Source organism: Amblyomma mixtum, chromosome 3 (genome assembly GCF_055824585.1).
Source record: "Amblyomma mixtum isolate Tamu chromosome 3, ASM5582458v1, whole genome shotgun sequence".
NCBI classification, from domain to species: Eukaryota; Metazoa; Arthropoda; class Arachnida; order Ixodida; family Ixodidae; genus Amblyomma; species Amblyomma mixtum.
The window spans coordinates 96,444,500-96,452,872 of NC_143014.1; the positions used below are offsets into that span (position 1 = coordinate 96,444,500).

At 47.7% G+C, this 8,373-nt stretch overlaps 1 long non-coding RNA gene across 3 annotated transcripts; it reads right to left on the reverse strand.

The window, feature by feature from the left end:
- Positions 1-200: 200 nt before the first annotated feature.
- Positions 201-2,443, reverse strand: LOC149351054 (uncharacterized). 3 transcript variants are annotated; one of them, XR_016290494.1, is made up of 5 exons: positions 2,119-2,443; positions 1,492-1,679; positions 1,229-1,379; positions 926-1,090; positions 201-555 (listed from the first exon to the last, which is right to left on the reverse strand). It is a non-coding gene; the product is annotated as an uncharacterized LOC149351054 (long non-coding RNA). The 3 variants fall into 3 exon arrangements; XR_016290495.1 differs by having other exon boundaries at positions 1,492-1,639; positions 2,119-2,440; XR_016290493.1 differs by having other exon boundaries at positions 1,492-1,548; positions 2,119-2,434.
- Positions 2,444-8,373: the final 5,930 nt, after the last annotated feature.

Consider the following 8,373-nt stretch of genomic DNA (forward strand, 5'->3'; position numbering starts at 1 on the left):
TATTATTTTACGCATTTCAAGACTGATTTTAGTGCTGCCTTTAAACCCTCTAAAGCTTTAAAAATGTTATAGTTCATTTTTCTGGTATACACCACTCAAAAATGAACTCAAAACTGATTTGCAATGACCCGAACAATGAGCCCACATTACAAGGGATGTATGGCTGTAGTAATGAGCCATAAATGCATGTGCTAGCACACTTTTCAGTCACTGCGTTACTCTTTATTGAATCCAGTGCATATACAACCACACAAAAAAAGAAAAGGATCAGGAAATTAATGTTAGAAGCCACGGAGGAGGTAGCTTCACTGGTTTGGCTGACGTTGCAACGGTAAGCACTTGGATGGCGGGAAAGTGTCGAGCAGCAACCAATTGTTAAATCAAAAATTCATTCGGCCCCGGGCCTTGTTCACAACGGATGCGTTGATGAGCAAGTTGCTGTGATGTGGATGGCACTGAAGAGCTCGCTAGGTGTTCCAAAAATCGCTTTTCTTGCAAGGAGGATGCCAACTAGACGGTAACAAAGGGAAGTCAAATCCAGCTCTGTTCAGCAGCCTGCAGAAGTGAAAAATATTAGAGTAACCAAGAGCACAGTCAGTCAGGTGCATGTAGAATCGCCAATGAGGAGTCGGAAGAAAATAAGACCAGGAAATGGCAAGGAGTGACAGCACAGGCAATAAAATAAGCTAATTAAAAACATAGATGCATATGATGTCACTGCAAGCGGCATTTCAGCAGAGTGCTACGGCTCACCATAAACTCAAGAAGTCAATCACTGTGGAGGCCTACAACAGAAGCAAAATCCAAACAGCGTGCATGGACACTGAAAGCCAAGCAGTCAATAGCAAGTGCAATGCCTTACTGTGATGCACACTGTACTCATAGAACCTCCTAAGCTGCATCTTGCAAACAGGCTTTCTCTTACCTGCGGGATGTGGCTGAATCAAAAGTGGTTGATGTTTGACATCTTGCACCATCGCATGAAAACATAGCAGAGATGCTGCTGTCCTGGTAATGCCTGCATCACTTCAGTATACACCAGAGATGTGTTAAATCTTGGACCTTAACTTGACAGCCACACAGGGCACATCTGAAAGATAAGACAAATAAAAGTGCGTGTGTATAAGGTTTCTAACACTGCATTGCCAAAGAAGCCCTTTCTAATCTGTACGATGAAGCTCAAACAGTGGGCAAGAGATTGCTTACACCACTGCAAGAGATTACTTACACCACTGCACAAGAAGCATTAGTCCAGATTCCCACCTCAGAACTGAAACAATCTCCAAGCCAAGTCGTCTGAACAACCAAGTACAAGGTGCTGCTATTAATTTGCGTGAAACTAGACCAGGTCCTTGCTCCTCCGGCCAACAGTTGGAGTTCTAAAGGACAAACAAATAATGGGGCTTGTGGAATGAACATTAGCAAAGAGCCTAGGCCTATACAAGAAATCATGAAGTGAAAGAAAAGGAAGGAGTTGCAAAGCGTGCTTACCAAAACTTGAGAAGTTGAGCAGGCAAGGAGGTCCTCTGAAAACCACTGTTGAACAGCCTGTACCCAAAACGAAATGTACACAGTGAAGTAGGGACAACGCCAGTTGTGCACGGTGCAATGGTTTTCCAAAAAATAAAAGCTGCCATGCCTGCAAAGAGCCGTAGTACTTCACTGCAGTGTCAAACAGCCTGCACACATACAGAGCAGCACCACTGAGTAAACTACCTTTGTGCCGGGGCTCTCAATCGCAATTAAATAAAAGCTTGACGCAGTTAAGATAACCAAAGCCTTTTTAACGCGAGTTTCACTGACGGCAATCACAGCAAGGAGAATTGGAGCACACAGGTGGCCAGATGAGAGTCCTTGGCAAGAATACCGTTCACCTTGTCATCGCCTTGGTAAAGAAAGCAACTCGCATGCGATAGCAGCGTAGTTGTATCCACTTAACAAAAGCTCAAATACATGCAAATGCCCTGTTTTAATACATTCAACGCTGCACTTTGGTATGTAAAACACTGGCTGATACTGTTTTGTGATTTGTAAACCAAAGGTTCAATCAGGCGCGTTAGTGGCTTAGCCGGCAAAGCCGACACTTTCACCACAGAAGAGAAATGGAAGGTTACTTACTTTTGCGGAAAACGAGGCTCACATCTCAGTGCAACACTGGTAGTAAACGATACCGCAGAAAAGGGGGAAAATGCAAACTGCAGCGGCGTGAAGTGCCAACCAGCGCGGAAAAAAGTGCGCAGCGAAACGTACTACAACGTGCGCAGCCTCCGCTTCGCGCGCGTAGCTATCGCTAGCCTCTGCAACGCCAAATGGCCAAATGAAATACTAAATTTCTAAACGTAAAATAAACAAATCATCAAAGAACCAAAAAACGAATTGAATCTAATACTTTCATGTAAAACTAAGCACTTGCAGCTTCCACTAAGATTTTTTTCTGCTTTAAACGACTAAAATCACTTTGGCAAACTATCCTGCATCGCCACAGTGCGGAGCGACACCAAGCAGCAAGCTGCAGCGTGACTATTCTACTCAAGAAAGATTGCCTCCAAGATACGCCGCCACGAAAAGATAGCGCGCGGGTGATCTGCGCGATAAACCGCGCGAGCGAGCTCGGCGAAGGCGGCGAAGGCAGCGTGCGCTGCGCCTGTCAATCCGCATGCTGCCGCCAGCTAGCCGAGGCGTGAAAGAGGCGTTCGCAACATGAAGCAAAATTTTTCACTCGCGTCGGCTTTCAGGGCAATTATATGTTACCTAAATCCAGCCTTACGAGTGGCGGGTTAGCTGCACTCGATGTGGAACGTGATTCGGGCTCCGTAGGAGAAAATGCGCTTTCTGTGTTCGAATACAAAGAGCGGTCTTTGCACCGGCGCGCCTGCTCTTCGAAACGTCAAGCAGGAGAGCCATCTAATTTATGTGCCGTGATTTACAGCATGTTTAATCCACGGTGGCAACTCTGCTGATTACTGGCGCATCTCCTTTACGTGGTCTCAAGTTCCACGTCTTAGAAACAAGTCTAGAAAACATCTGACTACAGATCTTTCACAGAAGTTTCACAGCAAACGTCTGACTGCAGATGTTTAAGAGACGCCGCAGAGGAAACTTCTTCTTGTCGACATCTATGAGACGTTTGAACACAGCGCAAGACGTTTGTAGTCATTTGAAGCTGTTCCGAGACGTTCGTAAGACGTTTTGTGTTTCGTGGGCTCCGGCTAACATTGGAGGAGGAAGGGCGATTTTCGCTTGCAGAGCTACTCGACGAGGCGCGAGAAAGAAAAATCTCGAGGAGGGAATGGAAGGAGAGGAGCACGGCGAAGTAGCTTGATTACGCTATTAATGACACTTTTCAAAAAATATTTGCGGCTGCGCCTTCCGGGGACGTTAAGGCTTTGTGATATGGGTCCACACTGGGCAAGCATGAGGAGATAGATTGAGGCAAAGACTCCAGGAATGATTTTAGAATATGATTTAATTAATGAATCTGGCTTGATGCCGCTGACGGGTATGCAGTAGGGCTCGTCCACGTCGGGGCAGCTTGGTTCGGAACGAGCTCGACTGGCTGGATGTCTGCTGTACGTGGCCGGGCTGGGGATTCTTCGCGGCTGCGCGGCTCTCGTTCTCGGCCAGGCGTTGGATGAGCTGCCATGGTATTAAGCGTGCTGTCGGAGGCCGAACGCGAGCGAAGGCTAGACCCCGCGAGCTCCCTGGTCCATGCGCCGCCCCGGCCTTCTGCCTTCCTCCGTCTCGACCGCCCGCTCGAATCGTATCTGCCTGTTCATCCCGTCGGCTCCTCCTTTTTAAGCCTTTTGCTTCTTTCTTTCTGCCGCCTCCCTAAGAAGGGGGAGCCGACGGGACGAACAGGCAGAGAGGGACGATTCGAGCGGGCGGTCGAGACGGAGGAAGGCAGAAGACCGGGGCGGCGCATGGACCAGGGAGCCCGGTCTAGCCTTCGCTCGCGTTCGGCCTCCGACAGCACGCTTTAATACCTGGCAGCTCATCCAACGCCTGGCCGAGAACGAGAGCCGCGCAGCCGCGAAGAATCCCCAGCCCGGCCGCAGCAGACATCCAGCCATTCGTCGAGCCCGTTCCGAACCAAGCTGACTCAGCCCCGACGTGCATGCCGTGAGCGGCATCAAGCCAGATTCATTAATTAAATCATGAAGTCTTTGCCTCAATCTCCTCATGCCCAGTGTGGACCCAGGGCCATTTTAAGAAACTGCATGGTCACAGCTCGCCGGACGCTCCCTCCTCAGTTTTTTTTTTTTTTTCCTTCATGCGGGAGTGTGCGAAAACGGAAGGCGCTACGGAAAGCGTGCGCGCAACGAGCAGACGATGCGACGACCCGGCTACGCCCGTCAGTCAGGATGACGCACCAATGGAGAGCCTTGAAAGTTTTCAGTATGACGTCAACTTGAAGGCTCTTTGCTTCTGGAAGGAAAGAGCGAAATGGCTTTGATTTCAATTTTTACAGCTTAAGTTTTCGGGGTGCGCATGGCTACACACTGCTTTGCAGGTTATCTTCGATGCCTGATCTATGCAGTGGGCTTGTTTTTCAAATATGTCCAGACCCTATGCCCTTTAAGGTTTAAGGGGTTTAATGTCCCAAAACAACTCAGGCTATGAGACGCTGTAGTGGAGGGCTCCAGATGATTTCGACCACTTATGCAACGTACATATGCAACGTACATATGCGTATGAACATATGCAACGTACGTCGCACAGTACACGGGCTTCTAGCATTTTGGCCTCATTGAAATGCGGCCTCCGCAGTTGGGATCAAACCCGCGTCTTTCGGGTCAGCAGCCGAGCACTACATAACCATAGAGAAAAATATCTTTATGCTATAATCCAGTACTGAGCCACCCCCAGACAACACCAAACGTCCTGAGGACGTCCTCATATGGTCAAAACGTCCTCATCCCGAACAGGACATTCTCAATACTTTTTGAGTGCATCACAGCAAAATATCCTCATGAGGATGTCCTCAGTTTGTACTTCGCGGAACGACTGGAGGACGAAAATTTCTCAAATGTCCTACAAACGTCCTATCCCAGGACAATATTGTGGCATTGAACTGAGATGAAACCAGCTTTATCTCTCGCACTCGGCTTTCATTTCGTAAAAACTTCAGGTTTATTAAAAGATACTTGTGTACAATAGAGATGTAATGTAGGAAACCATTCTGACTGAAAATATTGCGTGCCTTCAGGAGATATCTTAAGTTATTTTGGTTTGCAAACCTGGTCACATGTACTGCATGCTTCTGATGGGGTTGGAGTGTGCAAATTTTTGGGCAATTTGTTGGATTGGCTATTCCACTGAGATAGTCATTGTTGCATGTAGAATAGCCTGTAACTGCCAAAAAATATGGTGAACGAACCAGTTACCTGTTGAGTATGCGAAACTTTTGCAAAATTTGTTTGCTAAAACACAAGACAAGAAGCACGAAGAAAGCAGTTTCACAACCACTGCGCACACTGCCTACAATAATTATGAAAACAGTGACCCACATTCCCTGGGCTACATCATCATCTGATGTCCTAAAAACAGACTGAGAAAGTCCTCCAGAGATAATCTGAGGATGTCCTGAGGACATACTGAGGCCGGACAACAGGACTAAATGAGGACCTTTTGAGGATTAGAAGAGGACGTCCTCAGGACAACACAATGTCCTCAAAAATTAATCCTCAGGACGTCCTGAGGATGTACTTATGCTGTCTGGCAGATGGCGCCGCTAACTCGATTCCGCGATTCCGCTAACTCGATTTTTATGTGTGTGTATATCCAGCCAGGGCACCTTTGGTAGGCGCCCACCCGTTACAAAGGGAAGGCTACATCATCATCATCATCAGCGTCCCGCGCGATCGCTTTGAACATATGGTTTGTAGCTAATTTTCCCGGATCTGAACCAGCGCGCCGATACAATTAAAATAGCTAGCCTTCTAAGAAGTGAGCGTGTTGGCTGAGGAATGCATGTAATATATCTGTTCAGGAGGTGTCACGTAGAGTCATGGCACATCCGGCACACAAAAGGCGACGGATAACGCTCCCTTGGGAAAGCGAAGCACTGCCCGCTGCAGTGGCGGTGGATATATATGGCGCTCGGTATACTGAGCCGGAGATCCCGCGTTTCTATGGAGGCGAAACTCAAAGGTTCCCGTGTGCTGTAAATCCCCAGGTGGGCGACATTATTGTTAATGTTGTTGTTGTTATCGTCGTGCAATAGCTCATTCCCACACAGGGGGATATCGGCCACGAATAGGGGTGCACAGAGTTTTAACAGCAATGCTGTGAGCCGGAGGTTGTTCCGTTAGTCGTGCGCAGCGGTGGCTGTGTTCGCAGTAATGAGGTCACAAATAAAGGAGGGAGTGAAAGAAGAAATGAAGAAAGAGGAAATTGAAAATTGGTTTTTGGGGAAAATTAAGGAAATGGCGCAGTAACCGTCTCACATCGCGGTAGACACCTGAACCGTGCCGTAAGAGAAGGGATAAAGAAGGGAGTGAAAGAAGAAATGGAGAGAGGAAATTGAAAATTGTTTTGTGAGGAAAGGAATGGCGCGGTATCTGTCTCAGATCTCGGTGCACACCTGAACCGCGCCATAAGAGAAGTGATATAAAGGAGGGAGGGAAGGAATAAATGAAGGAAGAGGAAATTGAAAAGTTCATTTTTGAGGAAAGGAAATGGCGCAGTATCCCTCTCACATCTCGGTGGACACCTGAACCGCGCCGTAAGGGAAGGGAGGAAGGTGGGAGTGAAAGAAAGAGAAAAAGGTGCCGTAGTGGCCGTCTCCGGAATAATTTCAACCACCTGGGGTTGTTTAATTGGTTTTCAAAGAAAGTAAATGGCGCAGTATCCGTCTCACATCTCGATAGACACCTGAACCGCGCCGTAAGAGGGGATAAAGGAAGGAGTGAAAAGAAATGAAGAAAGAGGAAATTGAAAATTTTGTTTTTGAGGAAAGGAAATGGCGCAGCTCCGTCTCACATCTCGGTGGCTGTGTTCGCAGTAATGAGGTCACCAACGTACGCCTGACGCCCCCTGTCGCAGCGGACGACGATTATTGTATTAGTTGTCCGACGGGGCGTCAGGTGTCCAAGGGGCTTTAGTGGATACTGAAATAAACACTTGTACTGATGATTGAGTGTTCGTTGATCTTGGGGGGGAGGGGGGGCTAATATGACGACAATTAGAAATGACGAGTATAATATGATGTACGAACCAAACTCAAACAGCATATCGCCGTGTCATCAGTCTTACACGAGAGATATCTGCCCTACAATTTTTTTCAGATGATTTTTCAAGGCCAAAAATAAAATTATTTCTGGGGTAGACAGAAGTAAACAAAAAGAAGAAACGCCCTGGAACATAACGCACGCAGGAGATGGATACATGTGTGCATTCATGGCACCTTTTCTTTCACTCCCACCTTCCTCCCTTGCCTTTACAGCACGGGTCGGCTGTCCACCGAGATGTGAGACAATTACTGCGCCATTTACGTTCTTCAAAACTGTTTTTTCTTCGAAGCGAAGCCCACTCCCTGCTGTTGCTTGCTCGCCTCTCAGTCACCCCTGCAGAAGGGACGGGGTGTAAACGTTGGGCTGGAAATAAATTGGTTGGTGTGAGTATTTTCATTTCGAACCCAACACGGCCGTCGAAGATGTTCTCGTTCAGATTAATCGCGTTTATCGCTTTCTTGTGCACAGATGAAATCAAAAATTAAGTTAAGGTCAGGAACAAAAAAAAAAAATGGATATACCCACTTCCTTCGGGGTTAAAGCGCCGTAGCTCCTCTAAACAGCGCCACTGGCTAGTCATCCATGGCACCGCAACGTAGGTTCTCCGATGAGAATATGGTGAAGGGCTTCGGAAATTTCGACCACCTGGGGTTCTTTAACACAGTACACGGGCCTCTAGAATTTCGCCCCCATCAAAATTCGACCTCCGCGGCCGGGATCGAACCCGCGTCTTTCGGGTCAGGTATGAGAAAGCTAGGTTGAGGTGAGGTGGTATCGGCCCCACTCCGGAAACCCGGGGAACGAGGTGGCTCACGCACAATTAATTTCTCGAGGTTTCGTCAACCGTGCAGGTGAGTCACCTGTTCTGAGAGGGTCCACAAGAGATGGGCTTGAGCCGGAGGGTTTACCCGCCGCCTGATAAGACATTGCTCAAGGAGCAGGAGTGTGTATGGAGAAGACTCCAGACGAGATCTTTCCTAACAGCAAAATAGGATACAAGAAGTAGGATACGACTTAAAAAAATAGCAGTTGCTAACACTGGGTCGCGTGCCTCGTCGTTCTAGTACACTGTATCGTCGTCCTGTATTACTCCTGGCTAATCGCAACAGCTAGTAAACGAAATCATGCATGACTATATATA